This window comes from Quercus lobata, chromosome 9 (assembly GCF_001633185.2).
Source record: "Quercus lobata isolate SW786 chromosome 9, ValleyOak3.0 Primary Assembly, whole genome shotgun sequence".
In the NCBI taxonomy this organism is placed as follows: domain Eukaryota; kingdom Viridiplantae; phylum Streptophyta; class Magnoliopsida; order Fagales; family Fagaceae; genus Quercus; species Quercus lobata.
In genome coordinates this window covers 35,439,260-35,454,770 of record NC_044912.1, presented here as the reverse complement: position 1 = coordinate 35,454,770, position 15,511 = coordinate 35,439,260, and positions in this window count along the sequence as shown.

Below are 15,511 nucleotides of genomic sequence, written 5' to 3'. Positions count from 1 at the left end.
ACTGACTACAAAATAAAATTCTGAGTTTACAAAGAACCTGTGATTTATATCTTCTATAACTTTTCACATAAATCACATACTATGCATCTCATGGACCATATGATAATGTCCGAATATTCATGTTACCGTTATTTCAGATAATAATAAAGCAACTTTATTAATCACAACATTAAGTCATACATCATGTCATACATAATGTCATACATAATGTCATACATAGCATCATACAATAGGATTTAAAAGCATTAATCCTAACATAGGTGTATGCTAGTGTGTGTGTGAGTTAGAATACAAGTATTCAACATGCCTTTAATAAGGTTAAGATATAAGACACAATGATGGGAGGCCAACCTTAGGGTTGAGCGATCTTGAGTGCCTAACACCTTCCCAAGAATGTACCTAAACTCCAAACTCATACTCTGGTAGAAAGATCAATGGTCCTTCCTCGAAGGATGCTATATTCATGGTTCCTAGACCATATAACTAGGTGGCGACTCTGACAATTAAGCTTGTGTCCACACTCCCACCTGCACTTCAACAACTGGAGACTACCTCAACTCTTGAGATTCTACAAAACAAAGTTTAGCCAATCATTATGATATTCACAAAACACCCTGTTCCAAAATCCCAACCAATAAAATAATGCCCCTCAAAAATTAGTCGAACCCCAAATGCCATTCCATGACATCCTAACAATATCCCAATCAACCCAAAAAATCCCTCATCTCCATAAATTCATTCAACAATGACTCAAACATATGTCCAACACCAAAAAAATAAAAATCATAATAATAATAATAATAAAAATAAAAATCATAACTCATGAAAATAATACCCACAAAAATACCCATGAAAATAATGTCTACACATCCCAACAAAATTTCCACACTCATCAAAAATGGGTTTACTCAATCATGCCTACACATCAAATTCTCATAATTTCATACCCACACAAAAAACAAAAAAATTCAAGTCAAAATTCATCCAACAATACCAAAAGCTATATACAATGCAAAACTTCATAAACCATCAACATTGTCCAAACTTCACAATACCAAACAACTCAACAATTCAAAAATGCCCCAAAAAAAGAAAATCGACATGATCACACAATGATTCTCTACCAAATCATACAATGTCCAAAATTCCCACAAGAGCAAACAACAACAACATGACAATGCCCCACCATAAAATTCTCAACAAAACATGAAATCACAAATTTACCAACAAAAAAGCAAAAAATAAAAATAAAATGAGCTCACCTTGAAATCTTTCTTGGATGTGTGTGGAGCATGGTTGCTTGGGTCTTGAAGGAGCCCATTCTTCATCATTCCTTTCTAGGGATGGATGTTATTTCTTCCCATTGAAAGTAAGAAAGTAAGTTGGTCCATAAGGAGATGTCATGGAGATGCAAAGATGAAGGTTTGAAAATGGGTTTAAAAAAAAAAAAAAAAAAAAAAAAAAGGGTTTTGCAAGGATGATCAAAAACTCAAGAATCTGAAGAGATATTTTGAGGGATGGTAGAAATCAAGTTTAGAAGACTAGAAAAGTGATTTTCCAAGCAAGAAATGGTGTGGAAATGAAGAAAATGCAAAAGGAAGTGACAATGGAGGAAGAAGAGAGAGTGAAGAAGAAGCAAAAAAAAAAAAAGATAATGAAGACAACCAAAAGAGGGCCAAAATTTCGGCCACCTCGTCTTTTAAGTGTCACATGAGTTGCTGAGTCAACTCATGTTTGACCGAGTTAACTCGATCACTGTAGCACCAAACCAATTCCACAAACAAGAATATTTGAAATTTATCTCACTTACAAACTCTCCAATCTATGTAAATGAAAACATATTCAGCGCGCAACTGATTGTACAAATCTTTTCTTCTTACTAGCCACCAGTTTTGCGAGTTAAGCTGCCAATTACAAGGCCAAGTATCCCCGACCTCTCCAAAGCCTTTTGAATATTTAGGTTTTGCTCTAAGGGTTTCTAGCACCAAACAACACTCAGAGTATCTATGTGTGTAAGGTTTGAATCTCTTCTCTAAGGATTTGGCAATTTGAGAGGGTGAAATTAGAGAGAACAAATGGGTTTTTGCTCTAGGGTAAAGGTAAGGTAAAGGGTAGCTCTCTAGCCCTACAATCTAAGAATTGGGTATTGAATCTTCTAGGATTAGAGGCTTATATGAGAGAGCTAAGTGGATGGGTGCAATAGAGAATGGATATAACAAATTTCTCTCAAGTTCGCAATCTTTCTCAATTGAGAGAGGGGAGATACTGATAGTTAACTAACTTTCAAAAAGTGTACTTCACTAGACATACAAATCTCACTCGACCAAAATTCTCAATGTAGCAACTCTAACTTTAGCACTTTGACCTCTCAAGCACATACAATGTAACTCACAAATGTTCAAATTACAATGAAGATGAAATACATGGAAATTTGACACAAAATATGCCAATATGCTTCGTTTGTTTCAATAAAAAACTTTACATAGAGATAATTTTTCGCATTTTCTTGTGTTTGGTAGTATTATAAAAAAAATATCAAATGAAAATCATCTCTTAACTTTCCTTATTTAGCTTCACATTAGATAAAATTGTTTTCCTCGAAAATTATCTAGAAAACAACTCTATCTCACGTAAAAATAAATAAGGAAAACAGTTCTATCTCACATGAAGTTAGATAAGATAAGAAATAATTTTCCAAGTCATTTTAATTAGATCGTTACCAAACATAGGAAAATGAGATATTGTTTTCTAAAAAATGTTTTTAAAAAATGATTTACTTTCCAAAAAATGTCAACAACAAAATAAATAAAGGGTAAGATCCTAACAATTGAAATCACTTTTTATCTCATCTAAAAGCAAGCAAGTTGACAAAGCGCATACTTCATGTGTCCCCAAAATAAGATGTAGTAGTCACCACCATATATGCATGCACGAAAACTCACTAAAAGTCTCAATAAAGAACAACTAAAACTTGGGCGATGGTATCTCTACGGCTCTACCCTTGTGGTGACTTAATGTTTGGGATAAATGAATTTGACACAGTTTTTGGGTTAAATTAACACATTTTTTGCACAAATTACCATATATCACTTATGATTTGGCCCTTTCATAATTTAGTCCATAAAATTTCAATTGTGATATTTAACTCCCCAAAATTTGAACTAAAAAGAAGCCATTAAGGACCATCCGATTTTTTTTTTTTTTTAAATTGTGTATTTTGTGAACAAATTTACCCATCAAATATCTCTTATTCAGATACTAACTGCACAAATTAACATGCACATTAAACGCCAAAAAATCTGAAACAACTCTCTCACTCTAAACCACAACCATTTTGTTTAATTTTTAAGTTTTCAGGACAAAAGCCAATTCTAATCAAAAGTAGCTGTCTGAATTGAAAAATGGCTGTGTTGGTGGGAGTCAAGCCTGCCAAGTCCATGGTTTCTGCTGCCTGGGCTCAAAGTGCTCAACTGGCGTTCTAGAAGCGTATCTGACCATCACAACTAGCTAGGGCGCCGGCCTAGCGTCTAAAGAAGAATTTCTTTACTTCACATCGATCCTAGCTAAACAATTCCGCATGCTAGTTAGTTTACATAAGATTTGGAATCAAATTCCTTATGTCAGGAAAAAAGAAAGATGCTAGGAATGAGAAAAAGTTATATACACTCCGTTTGTTTCATATAAAATATTTTCAAATGTAAAATATTTTACATTAAAAATATTTTCATTTTACAATGTTTGGTAGTATAATGGAAATTACTCAAGTTCCAATGTTTCTACATTGTAAAATGAAAAAATAAAAATAAAACTTCAATAAGAAACAACTCGATCAAACTCAAAATTCTCACCGTCTAAAACTAAAAATCTCAAATTTTAATATTAAAAAAAATAAACAATAAACAATGAATCAAACCCAAACTCAAAGTAGCTCCGAAAAAAACCAGATTTGTCCAATTAATGATTTGCAAGAAAAAAACCCAAATATGCCAATAAACCCAATTCTGCCAAAAAAACCCATATTACGAAAGAACCTTCAAATTGCTTCTCAAATAGTTTTTTTTTTTTTTTTTTTTTTGGTGGCATACAATTAATTGAGTTGTTGAAGTATTAAATGTCGAAGGGTCTCTATGCTGGTAAAGCCTTAGAAGATCACGAAATGATGCCAAAGAAAAATACGATAAGTTCTTATCCGTAGGATAGAGACTTCGGTATGAGTTTCTACCATCTTCTTCTATCCGGGAGAGACTACCCCACTGAGTGTTGCTGAAAAAGGTGGAGCCAATAATGGTTGGGACCATGGGAGAGAGGAATTAAAGGGGGCTAGGTTGTGGAAAGAAAATTGAGAGGGAGAGAGCGTGAGAGGGGTATCAGGACCGAGAGGGAGTAGTAAATGTAAAATATTTATCAAAATTTCAAGTGTAAAACATTTTACACAAATTTGCCTAGATTGATTTGGTTGATTGGAAATATTTTATTTTTGACTAAATATTTTACTATAAAACAAACATTGTAAAATGTGAAAATATTTTACGTTGAAACAAATGGAGCGTTAATGTATGAAGTCAACCTCAAATATACCAAAAAGTGAAAAAAAAAAAAAAAAAAAAAAAAACAAAACAAAACAAAACACTTCTAACATCTTTGTTTCAATTGTATAATTCAACTAGTGAAAGAATGCCTAATTATTTCATCTCAATTTTAAATAATTAGTTTTGTAATTACCATTCGCGGCTTTAAAAAATTCTTTTTAGGGTGGTTACAAAGAAAAACTTAAATAATACAAAATCTAATAAAGAGATAACTTAAATATATCAATATCCCTAAAAAATATTAAAACAAACACACAAATATATGAAGTATTACAATTGCTTTTCACTAACAAAAAAAAAAAAAAAAAGATTGATAAGATTTGACTGAGAATGCTAGGATGAAAGTAATAAAGAGAGAGAGAGAGAGAGAGCGAGAGAGAGAGAGAGATGATATTTGCTAAAATTGAAGCTGAGTTGCTAAGAAGAGAAAACTTGTTGGAACTATAAAGCTAAAGAGAGCATAATTGCTAGTATCCCCGAAGATAAACCCACGATTATAGTATTTCTCTTGGCAACATTTTTTAAGGAAAAATGAAATTAGAGATTATTTTTATGTAATAGGTTAAACGAGTTATAAATTTACATGATTATAAAAAATAATTTTGTTTTCAAAAAGGTTTTTTTGATGAATAATTTTTTCATTGTTGTTTGGTCTAGTCCTATTTTTGTTTGAGTTATTTTGTTGTTATTTGGGCTAATTTTTATTGTTGCTATTTAAGCTTTTTTTGTTTTTTTATTTTATTTTTAATTTTTGTTTAAGGGTTTAAAAATTATGTTTGAGGAGCAAAAATTATTTTTGAAATAATATTATGTCTGCAACATTTTCATAACAAATCTTGTGCAACAAGTTGTCATTGATAGGTAAAAAAGTGAAGTTAATATTGAGCCAAAATTAGAATTAGTAATAAGTTACCACATAGGATTTGTTGTTAAAATGTCGTGAATGTAACATTATTCTTTTTTTTTTTTTTTTTAAATCCAAATTCCTGTGGATCTCAAGTCATACTGTTCAACATTTTATTAAGGTGGTCAAAATAGATTAGTTTAATATATATGCATATTTTTGCAAGTTAGTGTGGTCTTTTGACCACCCATAACTAAAATGTGGAGCCGCCACCGGTAATTACATACAAATAAAAATATGTTTCACACTTAAGTATGTTAGCAAGCTTGCTAACGTACATATTCTCATTATTCTCTCTCTCTCTCTCTCTCTCTCTCTCTCTCTCTCTCTCTCTCTCTCATACATATATATAAATATATATATATATATATATTCACAGTTGATGACACAAGAATGTTCACATTCTAAAGTATAAAAGTGAATGTAAAAAAACATTTAACAAAATGTTAAATAGTAAACGTGTGAGAATTAAAACCCTGCCTACAATGTAGGTGGCCTGGTTTTCGTGTTCGTAACTGCATTTAAGCCTATTTGCAGGATCATTCTTGCTGCTCTTGGTCTTGGGTCTATCATAATCTAGCCGAGAGACTCCACACTGGAAAGTCATATTAGTCTCTTCTTTTCATCATGTTCTTTCTTTTTGATTTTTTTTCCCAGACCCAATATTATATTGGTTTATCCTTTTTGCAGCTTAACAAAAGGATAAAATAATAATAATAATTAAATGTCCTTTTCTGAATTTTTTTAAAAATAAAATAAAAAGAATTTCTAATATAAACTCATTGATCTCACATCACGTGATGGTAATGGTTAATACCATATGTACCATCATTGTAGGCGCAACACATTCATTGAATCTCTCTCTCTCTCTCTCTCTCAAATAAAATTATTTTAACGTAATGCGAAACCATTAAAGGAGGTAATCAAGTTGATTGAATCCACAACATTTTCACAACAAATTCTAAGTAGCAAGCTGTTATTGGTTCTTATTTAAGCATACTATTAACATTATTTTTAATTCACTAGTAACATTTTGCCATTTAAGATTTGTTGTAAAAATGTTATAGACGTAAAATTTCTTATCTCCATATTGCAGACAAATAGAACTCAAGATGACAAGTCATCTCCCATAAATACTATTCAATATCATAACATTTATTAATCAATTGATTTATATAAGTTTTAACATATTACTTACAAGCTTATGTGATAATAATGTGAAGGACTTGCTTTCAAAAAAAAAAAATGTGAAGGACTTTAACAATCTAATTAATTAATACTTAAATTACTTTAATATAAAAATTTGTAATATCCCTAAACTATTTTTCGCAATATTCTGATTCCTTTTGTAACATCTCGAAACATTTTATAAAACTAAATTAAGTAAAAGTCATAATGAGTAAATGCTTTTTATTTTATAAACCTTTGATCTAGTAAAGAGGCATATTATACAATAAATATTAATATTTGAATTACATGTCAAGATAACATAATCATTGTAAATAAGGAAGATTACTAAATTATAAAATTGATTTAGTATTCTTAGAGACCTACCACTTCATGCGTTCTAGAATAAGATAACCTAATTAACTCGGATTGTAGAAGCATATACCGGAGATAATTCTATGCAAGTATGTTTTTTATATATGATTCTATGGAAATATTCTTAATGGTTGATATTAAAAAAGAAACTAGACTAATAGCTTTGTAATTAACTCAATGCGGTATTGCCAAGTTTCCCATGTGAGGAGAATCAAGGTTCAATTCTCCCATCATCTCCCACTTGTTGTAATAAATAAATAAACTTAGGCAAAGCTATTGAGTTTTATCATCTAACTGAAAGCATAAGTTGTACATTAAAAACCTTTTGGTGAATTAATCCTTAGGCAAGTTATTGAGGGTTTTTTTTTAATATAATTTTTATTATGATCGATAATTATCTAACTTGGAGGCATTATTATTGCAGTCTGCCTTTATTTTGTTGTGTGGGGTAAAAGCAAAAAGCAAGGATTGTTCTGGTCCATCAACCACTACAAAGGATATTGTGGCTAAGAATTACCTGTTACTGCTAGTGATAGTACTAATTAAATTGGTCATTGCCGGCAAAAATAGTGATTAATTAGCAAGCCACGATTGGAAGTGGCATCATGGTATATATGGAAGTGATAGTACTAATGCGCAAATCATCGTGCACCACATCATGGTATATATGGAAAGTGTTGTCACTAAATCAAAATAAAAGGTGTAACTAGTGGGGATCTATTTTGTATAGACATCTCTAATCTCTATTAAGTTTGATACCCAAGTTGCCATATTGTATTGTCTATAAAAAGTTAAAATGGTCTTGAAATACGTACTTGGGACAAATTTCATGACCTCATTTGAACTGCCAAGCTTAATATTGTTATCCAACATACAATTTTTGCCGTTTATATGCTAGCTCTATACATACACCTATATATATATATATATATGTGTGTGTGTGTGCTAGCTCTATACATACATACATACATATATATATATATATATATGTATGTATATATCAGCAACTTATGTTCATACTCAATAGTAGAAACTAGAAAGAAAGACCTTGTACAACATCCTTGTGAGTAAATTTGTGGATCTTTAACTTTTAAGATGCATCTCCCAGAAAATATGTCTGCTTAAAATAAAGCTATCTATGCAAAAACGATAGGGCATTATAATATGTTCTATCATAATTGTCATGTGTGTCACATTTTTGGTGTACTTTTGTTACATTTCCCTCTGAATATTGCATGTGACCCTTTCTTTCTCTCTCAGTGGGATGGTGCCAATGTCACTCTCAGAAAGGAAGTTTTATTCTGCCTTGAAACTCACTCCCTAATTCATCATTTTGGGCATATATTGCTGATTCCATAAAAGTTTTAGTTCTATACAGTTAAAGTTTTGGTTCTATATGATATATCACTATCACTTATTCAGGCGCTTGTTATGAACCGCAAACTTTTTTTGGCTGGGAAAGTATATGATGAACATAAATTGATGATGCCAAAAATTGTTAGTAAGTCGCACAATCCTCACGTGCTCTAAACAAAACCTACGTAACAAAGAAGAAGAAGAAGACCTCACAGAGAGTACCAGTGTGGTATCGGCTAAATACCCTCTGAAGGTTAAGTTAGAGAACTTTCACAACTCTAGAATATCAGAGCTGGGATAAATTATGCATACCTTAGTTTCTAAAGGTTTTGGGTTTTTATAGTAGCATAGAACCGACCTTTGTTTCTTGGCGAAGAAGATGTTTCCTTGTGGGAAAGATCCTCATAAATACACATATTTTGCAGGATCCTTTCCATATAGAGACTTTGTTGATTAGGGTTAATCGTAGGATGCAAGATATTTCTTTTTAAGGTATCTTGGAGACCGCTTAGACCACATAGTTACCACATGGCTTCGCTACCCATTTCCCTTGTGTCTGTTTAATTGGGATCCGTCCACTATGAAGGGTCCGTCCGGCTTCCTACTTCTCCGTCCGGGACATGATCTATTCTACCTGTTGCTCGTCAAAATGTCCAACCATTCCTTTCCTTGAAACCGTCGCTTATGATTGGCTCTGATGAACAGATCCGTCTACCTTAAATTCTATCCTCTTCAACTACCCCCTCACTCTATGGGTCCGTCGACAGGCTAGCCTAGGGTCATTAACGCAAGAAGGGCATGTGGCACATTTTTATTGGTTGATTACTCAGACCAAAGCGTCTCTTCGTCTTCCATGCCATTTCCTCTATATATAGGCTACTTCTCCCTTTCATTTTTACCTTCCATAACAAATTTCTTGTGTCAGACCTACTATCTTCTGCTAGGAATCGTCACATCGTCAACTTAGTGTGACCGTCTGCTACGCCGTTTCCGTTGCCTCTTTGCCTCATCCAATCTGTAAGTATCCTTTGCCTTATACCGAGTTTTCTTTTGTCATTTACTTTAAATATTATACCCATCGCATATGTAAACCTGTAGAGTCTTAGGAGTTTATCTGTCACATGTAGGTGTCATAGATGTCTAGTGAAGCGTCAAATGAGTAATCATGTGTCTGCAAAGGAGCGGGCTACGATGAGATATATCCGTCAGGTCAAGACGACCCCGGCACATCTTACGATGAAAAGGTCCCGTTTGCTAACTCACCTTCCGTGGAGGAGGATGAGGACTCGAATGTGGACGGATCAGAGAGTGGTTCAAGCGGGGGTTCAAACATGGAAGAGAATGTTGAGAGTGCTGAACCCCTCATTCAATCCTTCATTGGTCCTGATGGTCTTAGGGAGTTTCTCCTTCCCCTGATGTGGACGGTAAATGAATTTAACTCTACCATTAAGAGACCACACTTTGAGACCCTTAGGGAAAGATATCAGATTTCCGCCGGCATCCCTATCCGTCTACCTTTCAAATTCGAAAAGTGCTACTACCGGGATGCTGAAGGCGTCGGGGTGCATGAGCAGATGTTTAAGATGGAACTTAGACTGCCTTTAAGTACTCTTCACTGTCGTCTACTTCAATACCTGGGGCTAGCCATCACCCAGATCTCCCCGAATGCCTGGAGAGTTTTCCTTGGTGCGGAGGTGTTGTATGGGGTCTTGACCAATGGGGAACGTAAGCTATCGATGGAGGAATTCTTTCACTACTACCATCCTTCTGAAATAGTCCAGTCTAAGGGTATATAAAGCTTCCTACCGAGGAAGCCATCTCTTAGGTTTGTGTGAGAAACTCTTGATTCAAACAGGAATTGGAAGAGCCAATACTTCTTCATCCAAGGGGACAACTGGATGTGTCACCCTGATGATCAAGAGAATATGCCTGTTGATAAAACTTAAGGTATAATGCCCCCGTCTGGTAGGTGTTCGTCTATTTTAAGCTGCATTTTCTATTTCTTATCTTATATGTTGGCCTAACCGTCGTCCCTTATTACAGCCTAGGACCATCCAGAGGTTACCATTGAGCAGTGGAGTTTCTTGGAGAAGATCTTCAGGATTAAGTTAGCAGAGAAGACCTGGCAAAAGCTTATCACCTTGGAAACCATTCATTGGTACTGTGAAAGTCCTGAGCCAACAGCTATCGCCCATTGCTACGATAGTCAATCAAGAAAACGTAAGTTTGTCGCTTATACTTTTCTTTTTCCAGTTTTTAGTAATTCGTCTAACTCCTTTCCGTCCTTCTTGACGCAAAAATGGAAGATGGTAAAAAGAGAGCCTACATCCATCGACAAGCTATTGCGCGGAAAAAGCAAGAGGAAGGCATGGCCCCGAAGGGAACGGATCTAGTCAACCCGCTTGTTAAAAGGAAAATGTTAGGTAAGATTGACCGTCCCCCCAAGAAGTCCAAGGTGGCGACAAGGTCAACCGTCGAGGAAACTCCTGACGTAATCAAGCTGCCTCATCCGGGAAAGGGGAAAGGTCTGATGACGGTTCAGGGTCCCGTCACTAAAAAGTGCGCCCCGTCCTCTTCCATGAAGACTCACGGTATGCACTTAAGCAACTCTCGTCTATTATTAAGGACGATGATTATGAGGACTTGGGTAATCACGCAACTGAGGCCATAGGGGAGACGGGCCTTTTCAGTTTGGCACAAGTATGCATATCCATTGCCCCTCTCCCTTCTGTCTAATTGTTACCCCTTTTTCTAACCTTTGTTTTTGGTCTTTTTAGGGGGTGCTCATGATGAAGGGTCTGATGGACCATTGCCTGTACCAAGAGATGGTGGTAGGTCATCTGAGGGAGAAGGTGGAGACCACAAAGACAGAGCTGCATGAGCTTCACGCCTAAAAGGAGGTCCAACTCTAGAGGTTTGACATGACGAGGAAGTCTCTGGAGGACTCAGAGAAGCAAGCCAAGGCGTTAGGAGACATACGCAAGGACAAGGAGGATGAGATCTCCAAAGTTTATGAAGCAGCTCCGTCGGGCCAAAGAGGATGCGATAAAGGAATATCATGACTCTGACGCCCTTCTATTCGAGATAGGTGGTTCTTTTGCCGATGGCTTTGATGACTGCCTCCGTCAAGTCAAAGCCTCCTTCCTGGATCTAGACCTGTCCAAAATTTCTATCAACGCCCAAGCCTAGACTCCAGCCTATCCTGCCGACCCCGAAGGCACCAACGAGTTATTTGCGGACAACACCAGTCCCAACCCTCAAGGTGACGGAGAGACTGCTTCTCATAACGATCAAGTCAAAACCTTCGAGGATGAGACTCATCCACTTAAGGGGAACCAAACGGTTGAAGAGATGGACGGAGAGACCCAAGTTGACCAGCAATAGATTTATCTTTTTTGTTATCTTTTTTTCTTTTACAAATGTAAAGATCTTTTGGGAGGACAATGTTTTTGTTGTTTTCACTATTGCCTATTGTTTTTTGGGCTTTGCATGTAGACTTTTACCCTTTATGGGCCCTTTTTTATATAATGTTTTTATACCCGTCGCTTATATTTTGCTTGTATGTCTGAAAATATTTTTTGCTATGGTTGGTCTTAAGATATATGTTTGCCCGTCCACCTTAGGATTGCTATGGTTTATGTCAGGATGCACCTGTCCCCTTGACTATTGGATTCTCTAAATCAACCTATCCATTCAGATGTTCTCGTCCACTTTGGACTTAGTATTTTGATGGTATCCTTTCCTAACTGGTCTGTCCTCTCTAAGGACTCAGTAATGAACTCGTCCTCTCAAGGATTTGGTATTTTCAAGGCATCCCTTGGGATGAACCTGTTTACTTGTGGATTTAATAATGGATTCATTCACTTAAGGACTTGGTAATTTCAAACCTCCCTTTGGGATGAACCCATCCACTAAAGGACTTTTAATTTCAAATCACCCATTTAGATGAACTCGTCCACTTATGGACTTTATAATTTCAAATCACCCATTTGGATGAACCCGTCCACTTATGGACTTTATAGTTTCGAATCTCCCCTTGGGATGAACTCGTCCACTTATGGACTTCATAATTTCAAATCACTCATTCGGATGAACTCGTCCACTTATGGACTTTATAATTTCGAATCTCCCCTTGGGATGAACTCGTCCACTTATAGACTTCATAATTTCAAATCACCCATTCGGATGAACCCGTCCACTTATGGACTTTATAGTTTCGAATCTCCCCTTAGGATGAACTCGTCCACTTATGGACTTTATAGTTTCAAATCACCCCTTGGGATGAACCCGTCCACTTATGGACTTTATAGTTTTGAATCTCCCCTTGGGATGAACTCGTCCACTTATGGACTTCATAATTTCAAATCACCCATTCGGATGAACCCGTCCACTTATGGACTTTATAATTTCGAATCTCCCCTTGGGATGAACTCGTCCACTTATAGACTTCATAATTTCAAATCACCCCTTGGTATGAACCCATCCACTTATGGACTTTATAGTTTCGAATCTCCCCTTGGGATGAACTCATCCACTTATGGACTTAATAATTTCAAATCACCCCTTGGGATGAACCCGTCCACTTATGGACTTTATAGTTTCAAATCGCCTATTGGGATGAACCCGTCCACTTATGGACTTAATAATAAACGTAGTTTTGTAGAGATGTAGACAACACACACATTACATATATGAATAACTCCTCTTATTGTGATAAATACGCGCATAAAAAATTGTTCTTAGAAAATGGAAAGCTTCCCTTTAGGCCTAAAAGGTACTGTAAATAGTAAAAACTAGCTAGAAAGAAGTAAACTGGAGATGAAGAGTGGTGCTCTTTGTGTCGTCGTCTATTGGAAGTATCTCTTCAGGTGCTCTGTGTTCCATAGGTGGTGCAACTTTTGCTCGTCTAGCATCTCCAGGTGGTAGGTGTCTTTCCTATGCCATGAAGCAATTCTATAGGGTCTTTCCTAATTAAGTCCTAGCTTTCCCTGGGAGGGATCTCTCGTGGCAACTATTACTTTTCTCAAGACAAGATCTCCTACTTGGAAGTCTCAATGTCTGACTCTGGAGTTGTAGTGCTTGGCCATGAGGTCCTGGTACCATGCTAACCTTTGTTCAACCATTGCTCTAATCTCATCTACCAAGTCAAACTGCAAGCACATAGCTTCGTCGTTCCTACTCTCATCGCGGTTCTCCACTCTGTAGCTTATGAGTCCAACCTCTGGGATAACGGCCTCGCTCCCGTATGCTAGCCGAAACGGTGTCTCTCCTGTAGGCATTCTTGCCGTCATCCTGTATGCCCATAAAATGCTTGGCAACTCTTCTAGTTGTATACCCTTTACCCCCTCAAGCCGAGTCTTGGTGATTTTGAGCAAGGATCGATTCGTGACCTCAACTTGTTTGTTGACCTGAGGGTGGGCGAGTGAGGAGTAGTGATTCTCGATCCCCAACTACGAGCAAAAATCCCTGAATAAGTCATTGTCAAATTGCTTCCCATTGTTTGAGATCAGTACCTTAGGTATACCGTACCTGCAGATAATGTTCCTCCATACAAAGCTTCGCCTGTTCTTCTCCGTGATGGTGGCCAGGGCTTCGGCTTCCACCCATTTGGTGAAGTAATCCATGCCAACTACTAGGAACTTCAACTGTCTAATTGCCGTTGGGAGCGGGCCCATGATATCCAACCCCTATTGAGCGAAAGGCCATAGGGCCATCATTGGAGTGAGCTCCTCTATTCGTTGTTTGATGAGGTTGCCAAACCTCTGACATTTGTCGTAAGTTTTGACATATGCATGGGTATCCTTCTGCATGGTAGGCCAATAATATCCTGCCCAAAACAACTTATACACTAAAGACCGTGATCCAGAATGGTTTCCGTAGATTCCTTTGTGGATTTCTCTCATGACATAGTTTACCTCCTTAGAGCAAAGACACCTTAGGTACGGGCGGGAGAAACCTCTTTTGTACAAGACGTCCTTAATTAGCACAAACCGTGCTGCCTAAACCTTTAACTTCCTTGCAGCCTCCTTACCGTCCGATAGCTTGCTGTCTTTCAGGTAGGAGATTATCAGTGTAGTCCAGTTGCTCTCGGAACCTATCTCCTACACACTAACATTGTCTATTAACAGTGAGATTTGAACAAAAGACAATACCTGATTGGGGACGAGCATATGCTCTACTACTTCAGCTTGGCAAGACGGTCGGCTTGCTCGTTCTCTTCCCTTGGGATTTGAACAAACTTTTCTTGAAGGTCGTTCATCCATTTCTTCACTTGCTCCAGATACTTCTTCATTTGTTCACCCTTGCATTCGTAGTCTCCGTTCACTTGACTTGCGACTACCTGAGAGTTGTAATATACAACCACATTTATGGCTCCTACTACTTTGGCGAGATCCAGCCATGCTACTAAAACTTCATACTTGGCTTCATTATTGGTTGTAGGGAATTTAAGACGGACCATGCATTCTATCTCATCTCCTTCTAGAGAATGGAGTACTACACCAACTCCACCAGCATATCTATTGGACAATCCGTCCATGTGGACACTCCATTGAGGACACTCTCCTACCCCCTGGCCTTCCATATTGGTGAATTCTGCGATGAAGTCAGCAACTACCTCTCCCTTCATGGCCATGCGTGGGCAATATTGTACGTCGAATTCGCTCAACTCAATTGCCTATAGCACCATCCATCCGGCAACTTCAAGGCTGCTCATTACTCTCTATAGAGGCTTATCTGTCAGGACGATCACTGTGTGAGCCTGAAAGTATGGTTTGAGTTTGCGAGCCGCAGTCACTAAGGCAAAGGCTAGCTTTTCCATTGGGGGGGTACCTCTCCTCTGCGTCTCGAAGTGCTTGGCTCGTGTAGTATACAAGTTTCTATACCCTGTCCTCCTCTCTGACTAAGGCTGCGCTGATAGGGGCTAGGGAGACAGCCAAATAGAGAAACAATTCTTCTCTTGGTTTGGAAGGACTCAGCAATGGCGGGGAAGAGAGATATTCTTTCAGGTCTTCGAATACCCACTGACATTCAGCCGTCCACTCAAAGGACTTCTTCAATGTGCAGAAAAAGGGTAGGTATTTGTCCGTTGCTCTTGAGTCGAACCTGTTCAGTGCAATTA